Source organism: Cottoperca gobio, chromosome 18 (genome assembly GCF_900634415.1).
Source record: "Cottoperca gobio chromosome 18, fCotGob3.1, whole genome shotgun sequence".
NCBI classification, from domain to species: domain Eukaryota; kingdom Metazoa; phylum Chordata; class Actinopteri; order Perciformes; family Bovichtidae; genus Cottoperca; species Cottoperca gobio.
The window spans coordinates 12,836,723-12,844,725 of NC_041372.1; the positions used below are offsets into that span (position 1 = coordinate 12,836,723).

At 39.7% G+C, this 8,003-nt stretch overlaps 1 pseudogene; it reads right to left on the reverse strand.

Annotated features, from left to right (window-relative positions):
• Nucleotides 1-2,692: 2,692 nt before the first annotated feature.
• LOC115024027 (E3 ubiquitin-protein ligase TRIM39-like) lies at nucleotides 2,693-6,485 on the reverse strand (annotated as a pseudogene).
• Nucleotides 6,486-8,003: the final 1,518 nt, after the last annotated feature.

The window sequence follows — 8,003 nt, forward strand, 5'->3', positions numbered from 1 at the left end:
CCATGAAGCTTCGACCCATGTGCAAACCAATTGGATGGAAAGCTTCAATGTTTCATGAAGCTTCATCTCGCCATCACAACTAATAGGTCATCCAAACAATATTTGAGATCCATAAATGTGCTGATGTCATCAGTTGTGAATCTGATTCATAGTGTGATCATTTTTTTGTCCATCCTTAATTTAGATACTGAGCTCTGTTGCACACTTTACAGAAATAATCAAGTCATTAATAAGTCATGAAACCTGTTTTGCAAAATACCATCAAGCATTAACAAAAAACGTTCTCCTTTTTAAATCCATATGCAGTAAAAGGTTGGATGAACATTGGTATGACTCAGTATTCATGTTTAATTAAGCTTTGACCTACATGTGTGACAATGCCATGCAGTCGGCTGAGCTGTCATGAATCTATGTCACTAAAACAAAGAGCAGATTCTCACATGACCCGGCCTTCTGTCTAACAACATTAGCCTACAACATGTTAGTCGCGTCTGCAACCCTTCTGCATAATGAGGCTTAAGTAATAACACAGTACCAGCTTCACCGAATTCTGCAAATTCCACAGCAGGAAACAGAAAACAGAGGAACAGCAAGAGAACTAAACACAATAACCGAGACAAAATTATAATTGAGTACATGTACTTAATTACACTGGCAATTATGCAACCTCAAGGTTCAAGACTGTTGTTGTGATTCCACACATCATGTCCTAAAGTACAATTTGGGAACACACACACACACCTGATGAAAACCGGAATCACAGTTGCTTCACATTCACGTTCAAACGTGATAAGACTAAGTTTCCTTCATGTAGTCATCAAAACAGATTGTTACACAGATCTCATCCACATTATCAATGCCAACTGTCACGTCTCAAAGCTTCTGATAACAGAACGTTCTGACAGCAAGAATGCAATCCAGAGTACACCGCGTTCTTAACTAGCACCACACCTATTTGAACTAGTGAGGTCAGGGGAAAGCACCTTTTGCTTATTTATAATTTTGTTTTGATCATTTCTGTATCTACCATGTAAAATGTAAAAAAAACGTGAAGCAAGGTGAAATCATTTAATGTTCAGAAGCAAGATCTGAAGCTAAGCCAAGACTTATTCTTATAGATAAGTAATTATCTGATTACTTTTATTTATTCTTTGTAGTTTTGCTTGTTGTCTGTTTGACTATAAAAATAAATGTGTTCCTTGATTACGATGAACATAAGTACTGTAGTTTAAAAATACATTATATAATAAAATACAAAATATTCAGAATTAGACCACTAAACATTAAAAGAAACAAATAATAAAAACTGCGTAGATAACGTTTAAAAACAACCTTGCAACATGTATAAAGATATTATGGTTTGTTAAAAATAATTTGACGGATAAAACACCCACCTCTAACTCTAAGCGTTGGCTCAGCAGCGGCATATAGAAACAAGCTTTCTTCAGTAACGTTAGAACATCCCAAGAGCCTCGTTCCCTGTTACCTTCAGCTTTCTCTCTCCCTCACCCTCTCTGTTCCCCGTCTCTCTCTCTCTCTCTCTCTCTCTCTCTCTCTCTCTCTCTCTCTCTCTGTTCCAGAAAACCCCCTTGTTCGAGCAGACGTTTATTCACATCATGAGCATCGCGGTCCTTCTGTTCTCACGGGTCCTCGACCCCCTACTGTACTTGTTTCCCCTCCCTCTTCCTCCCTCTCTTTTATTTCAGGTATCACGGGATGGATGGCAGAACCGAAAGGCAGCGTCACAAATTGCTGTACATCCTTTCTGTTGGGGTAATTTCTTGCAAGGAGGGGGCCTAGTGATCAAACTCCCTCCTGAAGAGTCCAAACTTTCATGCAGGTGTCTCAGGTGTGGAAAACAAAACTCTTCTCATGCAAAGGGTCGGTTCATCTTGATTTTTAAATTAGAACTCTGTATCAATAACTACACCCAATTGTGTTGTGAAAACTCAAACCTGTCTTATAGAAATGATGTTTATATGCTACAAATTCGCAACTGCAAATTTATTTGGACAGAAATATAATGGCTTGTGGTCTTACGTTTTGGGTCTAGACTTGAGATTTCCATGTGACTTGAAAGAAAATGACTTTGTCCAAACCTTTTGAAATGATTGTAGTCGATTGAGAAAAGGATGGGACCCAGCATTGAACCCTGAGGGACCCCTCGTGAAAAGGCATAGAAAGAAGATCCCCAACAAAACGAGAATTCTTGGTAAAATACGTAAACTATACAGATTACTAAATGATAAAGTCAAAGTAGATTAAAGATATAAAATAATAATAATAAAATATATAAAATAATTAAAGCAAGTACGTTAAATCAACAAATAAATAGGCCGTAAATGAACAATTTCACAATTTTTTATTTTTCACAATTGTAATTAAATATGTATTTTTTCCATTTATATACAGTATATACAGTTTCACAGTGCATCCAACTGCATTTAAAGCATTTTATATACATATATATATCATTTAAATGATAAACCAGGAAAACAATTCATAATATAAGAAATAGTGAAAACCTTGCATTAAGTTTGTCATGTGTTATTGAAAACAAACATCTCATAAATGTTGGCCTGTTGCAAGCCAGTGTTAGTCAAATACTGTTACAGTACAAAGGACATAATATAATATATATGTGAACTTAAATATTGTGACATCAGTTCACATCATCCTTCAAACAGCTGACTCAATAGGTTATGTCTCGTCCTTCCCTAACTCTTCCCTCAACAGGACAGATAATCAACGGGGCGGTGTTCTTCCCATTATCTTGAACACAGGGGTTAAAGTACGGGTAGAGGGCTTCAGTAAAGTCACACCCGCCGTAAGTGTAAATGTGGGTCTTTGCATCTGCGTCGAAGAAGGACACCGACCCTTCCTCATAGTCCAGGAAGACGCCTACATTCAGGGGGGATTCCTGCAGGTTGAGGTTGATGGAGGGGTTGGCACAGGCTCTGAGAATGCCGCCTTTACGCTTGCAGATGGCCCAGAAACCGCTCTCAGGACGCACCGTGATGGCCCCCTTCCTGTTGATGGACTCCCTAGCCACGCCCAGATCCCAGTCGGTTTTATCCCCAACCTGAAACCCAATGTAAAGAATACACAGTCAGACATGCATGCATGCTTTAAATCTTGCTTTCCAATAATGAAATTACATTTGTCATTCACTTAAGGACGATTGTGTATCAATTCACTACATGTAGAACTCCAATTAGAGGTTGTATTATAACCAATGTCTTGTGATATGTGTAGGAATTAATTAAATAATGTTGTGTTGTTAATGTTACTCTAAATAAGTACAAAAATAGAGTAAACTTGTGTGTGAAGAATTTTAATGGCTTGACTCTCATTTGTGCAAACACCCTGTATGGAGTCACATTAGGGACTTTTCTTTTTTTATATACTGCTGGTCATAATAAAAAGGGTTATTTCAACTGTAAAAATCAAAAAACTTGAGCACAACCTTTATTTATCATCACTAAAATATGCCTGCACACAGTATGTCACATATAACTAAAAATACAAAGTTTCACTTAAGTTTAATTGAGTGTCACCTGTCTAAAGATGCTGATCTGTGGTGACAGAACACATGACATTTGACTTGTTTGTGTACACTGCAAGCTTAAAGCGTGTTTTTCTTGTTTCTGAGCTCCTTACCTGAACAACCCAGTAGCTTCTTCCAGATGTGAAGCTTTGTTTACCCAAAACGCAGACGCAGGAATTAAACCGCTGAGGATTGTCTGGGAGTGCGGCACTCTTCTTCTGGCTGCTGACGCTTACCTGTGGATCAACATAATCATGGTTACCATCATCATCTTCATCACATTAAACATTACTTTATTAATTGCATGAACAAAGCACTTTAGCTTCATTTTGAGCCCCATCGCACCAGATTCTCACGGATGTGAGAATATGTAGCTAAATGGGAGAAATCCAATCTATTCTGAAGAACTTCACACAGTTAATGTAATCATCATACACTCAGACGTTACCTTCTTTCTGTCCAGAGACAGGACCAGCCAGCCGGAAGCAGTCTCAGGATCCAGTGTGATATTGACTGCAGAAACAAAGAAGAAAAACAGTGAGTCCGGTAATAAAAAGGGGAACTAATCAAGGTTAAACTAGGTTATTGAAATAAGCAATGGATGTGTGATTGTGAACATACCTGCATATTGATTCATCTTGTCAGCTTCTGCAAAAAGAGAGAATAAAAAAGATTATTTTCATGAACAATCTTTGGTCATTTTGTGAAGTAGATGATCTTTTTCTGCCGAAGGTTTACTGACCATCTGAAGTAAATTTGTTTGCAAGTTCCTGGCAGACGTCCACAAGCTTGGAAACGGCTCTCGTCACCGTGCTCATGCAGTTATCTGAACTGTTTGTGACCTCAGACCAGTCTCTCGTGGATGGGAGTCGACTTACAGAAGGGAAACTCTGAAATGGCGAAAGACACACAGGTTACTCATGAGTCTTGAAGTGTTGACGCAGCACAGACATGTTGAAATGCAGTTCAGGTTTCTAACCTGTAGGAGGTAAAGTGGGTTCTGAGTGTGCACCAGACTCAGCAGCTCTCTGCCTTTCGCCTGCAGCTCATTGACCTCCCGCGCCAGGTCCTCGAACATATCGTAGGCTCTCCTCTCAGCTTCTTGCTGCTTCTCCTCCAGCTCCTCCACCAGCTCTCCACCTGGTGTCTCTTGATGGCTGTAATCAGCATGCTGCAGAACTGAACGCTGCTCTGTATCTCCTTATCTGTGGTTTTCTGTCAATTGAAATGATACAAATGTGTAAATTTACAGATAAAAGCAGACAAACCCTTTTAAAACATGCATCCAAACAGCAACTTACTTTGCTCAGATCCACTGAATGTTGGATCTCCTTCATTTTATCAGTCTTGCATGGATCATCTGTTTAATGCTGGCCTTCGTGTCCTTCAAACAAGTCTGCAAAATGTGTAAAGAATAATACATGTTGAGTATAATGTGCAGTAGTAGACTCTTTGTACACATTTATTTTAAGCTGAGTTCAAAGGAAGATGATCAATAGAATAAACGTTTCTTCACCTTGACCCTCTTCCTCTCCTTGTCCATGCATACAGTATTGTGGTGTTTGTGGTCCTTCTTGATGCATTGCTCACAAACAGGTATCTGGTCTTTCGTGCAGAACTTGGTCAGCAGCTGGTTGTGGTTTCTGCAGAGGTGACTGCTGGTGAAGGTGGAAGGATCCTTCAGCCGGTGTCTCTGCAGCGCTGGATCCCTCTGGTGTGGTGTGAGGTGAAGTTCACAATAAGACACCTGGCATGTGTGGCACGACTTGACCGATGTCGACTTGTCTCCTTGGCAGATGTCACATGGAACTTCTTCGGTGTTTAGGGATTGTCTCCTGCTTCCTGGTGACACCACAGGGTCCACATCCTCCTCTTGTGACCTTTTGATTTGAATTCAATTCTGTTAAATCTCAAATAAATACAAATATTTAGAAAGAAATGAAAAAAGGAATAATTTTCAAAACAAACCTTCTGTAGAAATCAATGATTTCAGCAAATGCTCGGTTGATCCTGAGTTGCGGACGCTCGCTGAATGTCTCTTTGCACAGTGGACACTCAAAATGGTCCTTAGTGTCCCAAAAGTCTTCAATGCAGTCCAGGCAAAAGTTATGTCCACATGGGATGGAGGTGGGTTTGGTGTAGATGTCCAGACAGATGCAGCACTTGAACTGCTCCTCAAGCGACACAGAAAGGGCCATGTTTGTGCCTGGAAAAAACCCCAAATTAAAAAACGTACAGGTGCATATGGGAGGAAATTCTTGCACACATAGTTTTATATTGTGCACAAGATTATTGCTTCTAAAAGAGAAGTCAAATCTGAGATTGTCGGGCCATTAAATAATTTAAAATACTGCAATAAGGCTTTTGTACATTATACATCTTTGATAATTTTTCTAATTTTATTTTCAATCAAATGTTTTTTGTTTGATAATTTACTTCTGAATCTTTCTGATTATTAGTGTTGATAAATTAAACATTAAATAGTGAAATGCATTTAAAATAAGTAAGTTTGTCTACTTCAAACTTTTTCTTTAACATATTAACTTATTTTAAATTCACAACATGATATCCTCTTACCTTTTTGTGTTGTCATGTCGCGTTGTGATGCAGATAGCTAGATGCAGCGTTTAGTGCAGGACGCAGTGTGCAGGTGTTTAAATACGCTCCACAGTCCCTCCCTGTCTGCACAAGGATTCGTCACTCTCAGATGTATTCATTTCCAACAACACTCAAACATTCTGGTAATTCTGGTTCTGAGGCTTTCGGTGATGTCTTTTGTTCTAACAAATCGTACATGTACATGTACACTCGTGCAAGACTTGGCTCTCAGATGCAGGTCATGCCGGAAAGTGTAATCTATTTACACACTGGAACACAATGTTCAGTACTTATGTGTGTGATTGAGCAGCCACAGAGTGAACATGTCATACTAAGGAGAATAAATGTGTGTGTGTGTGTGTGTGTGTAAAAATAAAATGTACAAAATCACCTGAGATAATAATAATATGCAGAAAATGTGCCATTTGCAATTCTTTGCGAACCATATACGTAAGTGTATTAAAACTTACATTATTCCACCAATCCAGATCTATATTAATTAATGCATTCAATTTTATTACACACACACACACACACACACACACACACACACACACACACACACACACACACACACACACACACCAGTACAGTACCAGTACAGATAATACAGTACAGTACAGATGCCGTAGGTAGACCACATTTTTATAACTTTTTGTTAATGGGTAATAATTGGTTTGTAGAGCGTCTATAAAAAATATTTGGATTGCTATTATAAAGGTGCAACTGATATATATATATATAATAGTATATATAATATATAATATATATATACAGTATATCTCAAAAGTGAGTACACCCTTTAGATTTTTGCAAATATTCTGTTATATCCTTTCAGGGGATAACATTATCCTACTGAAACTTTGATATAACTTAAAGTAGCCAGTGTGCTGCTTGAATAACAGTATAGATTTATTGTCCTTTGAAAATTACTCAGTACACAGCTGTTAATGTCTAAACAGCTGGCAACAAAAGTGAGTACACCCCATAGTGAACATGTCCTAATTGTGCCCAATGATGTTGTTTTCCCGCCCTGGTGTCATGTGACTCGTTAGTGTTACAAGGATTCAGGTGTAAATGATAAGCAGGGCTGTTAAATTTGGTGTTTTGGGCACAATTCTCTCTGAATGCTGGACAACGTGGCACCTCATGGCAAGGAACTCTCTGAGCGGCTGAAAAAAAGGATTATTGCGCTTCACAAAGATGGCCTTGGCTATAAGAAGATTGCCAACACCATGAAAATGAGTTGCAGCACAGTGGCTAAGATCATACAGCGGTTTTCCAGGACAGGTTCCACTCGGAACAGGCCTCGCCAGGGTCGACCAAAGAAGTTGAGTCCACGTGCTCAGCGTCATATCCAGAGGTTGGTTTCCAAAAATAGACGTGCGAGTGCTTCCAGCATTGCTGCAGAGGTTGCAGAAGTGGGATGTCAGCCTGTCAGTGCCCAGACCATACGCCGCACACTGCATCAAATCGGTTTGTATGGCCGTCGCCCCAGACAGAAGCCCCTTCTGAAACCGATGCATAAGAAAGCCCGCAAACAGTTTGCTGAAGACAATGAATCCAAGAACATGAGTTACTGGAACCATGTCCTGTGGTCTGATGAGACCAAAATAAACCTGTTTGGGTCAGATGGTGTCCGGCGTGTGTGGCGGCACCCTGGTGAGGAGTACCAAGACAAATGTGTTTTGCCTACAGTCAAGCATGGTGGTGGCAGCATCATGGTCTGGGGCTGCATGAGTGCTGCCGGCACTGGGGAGCTGCATTTCATTGAGGGACACATGAATTCCAATATATACTGTGACATCCTGCAGCAGAGCATGATCCCCTCTCTTCGGAAACTGGGCCGTAGGGCAGT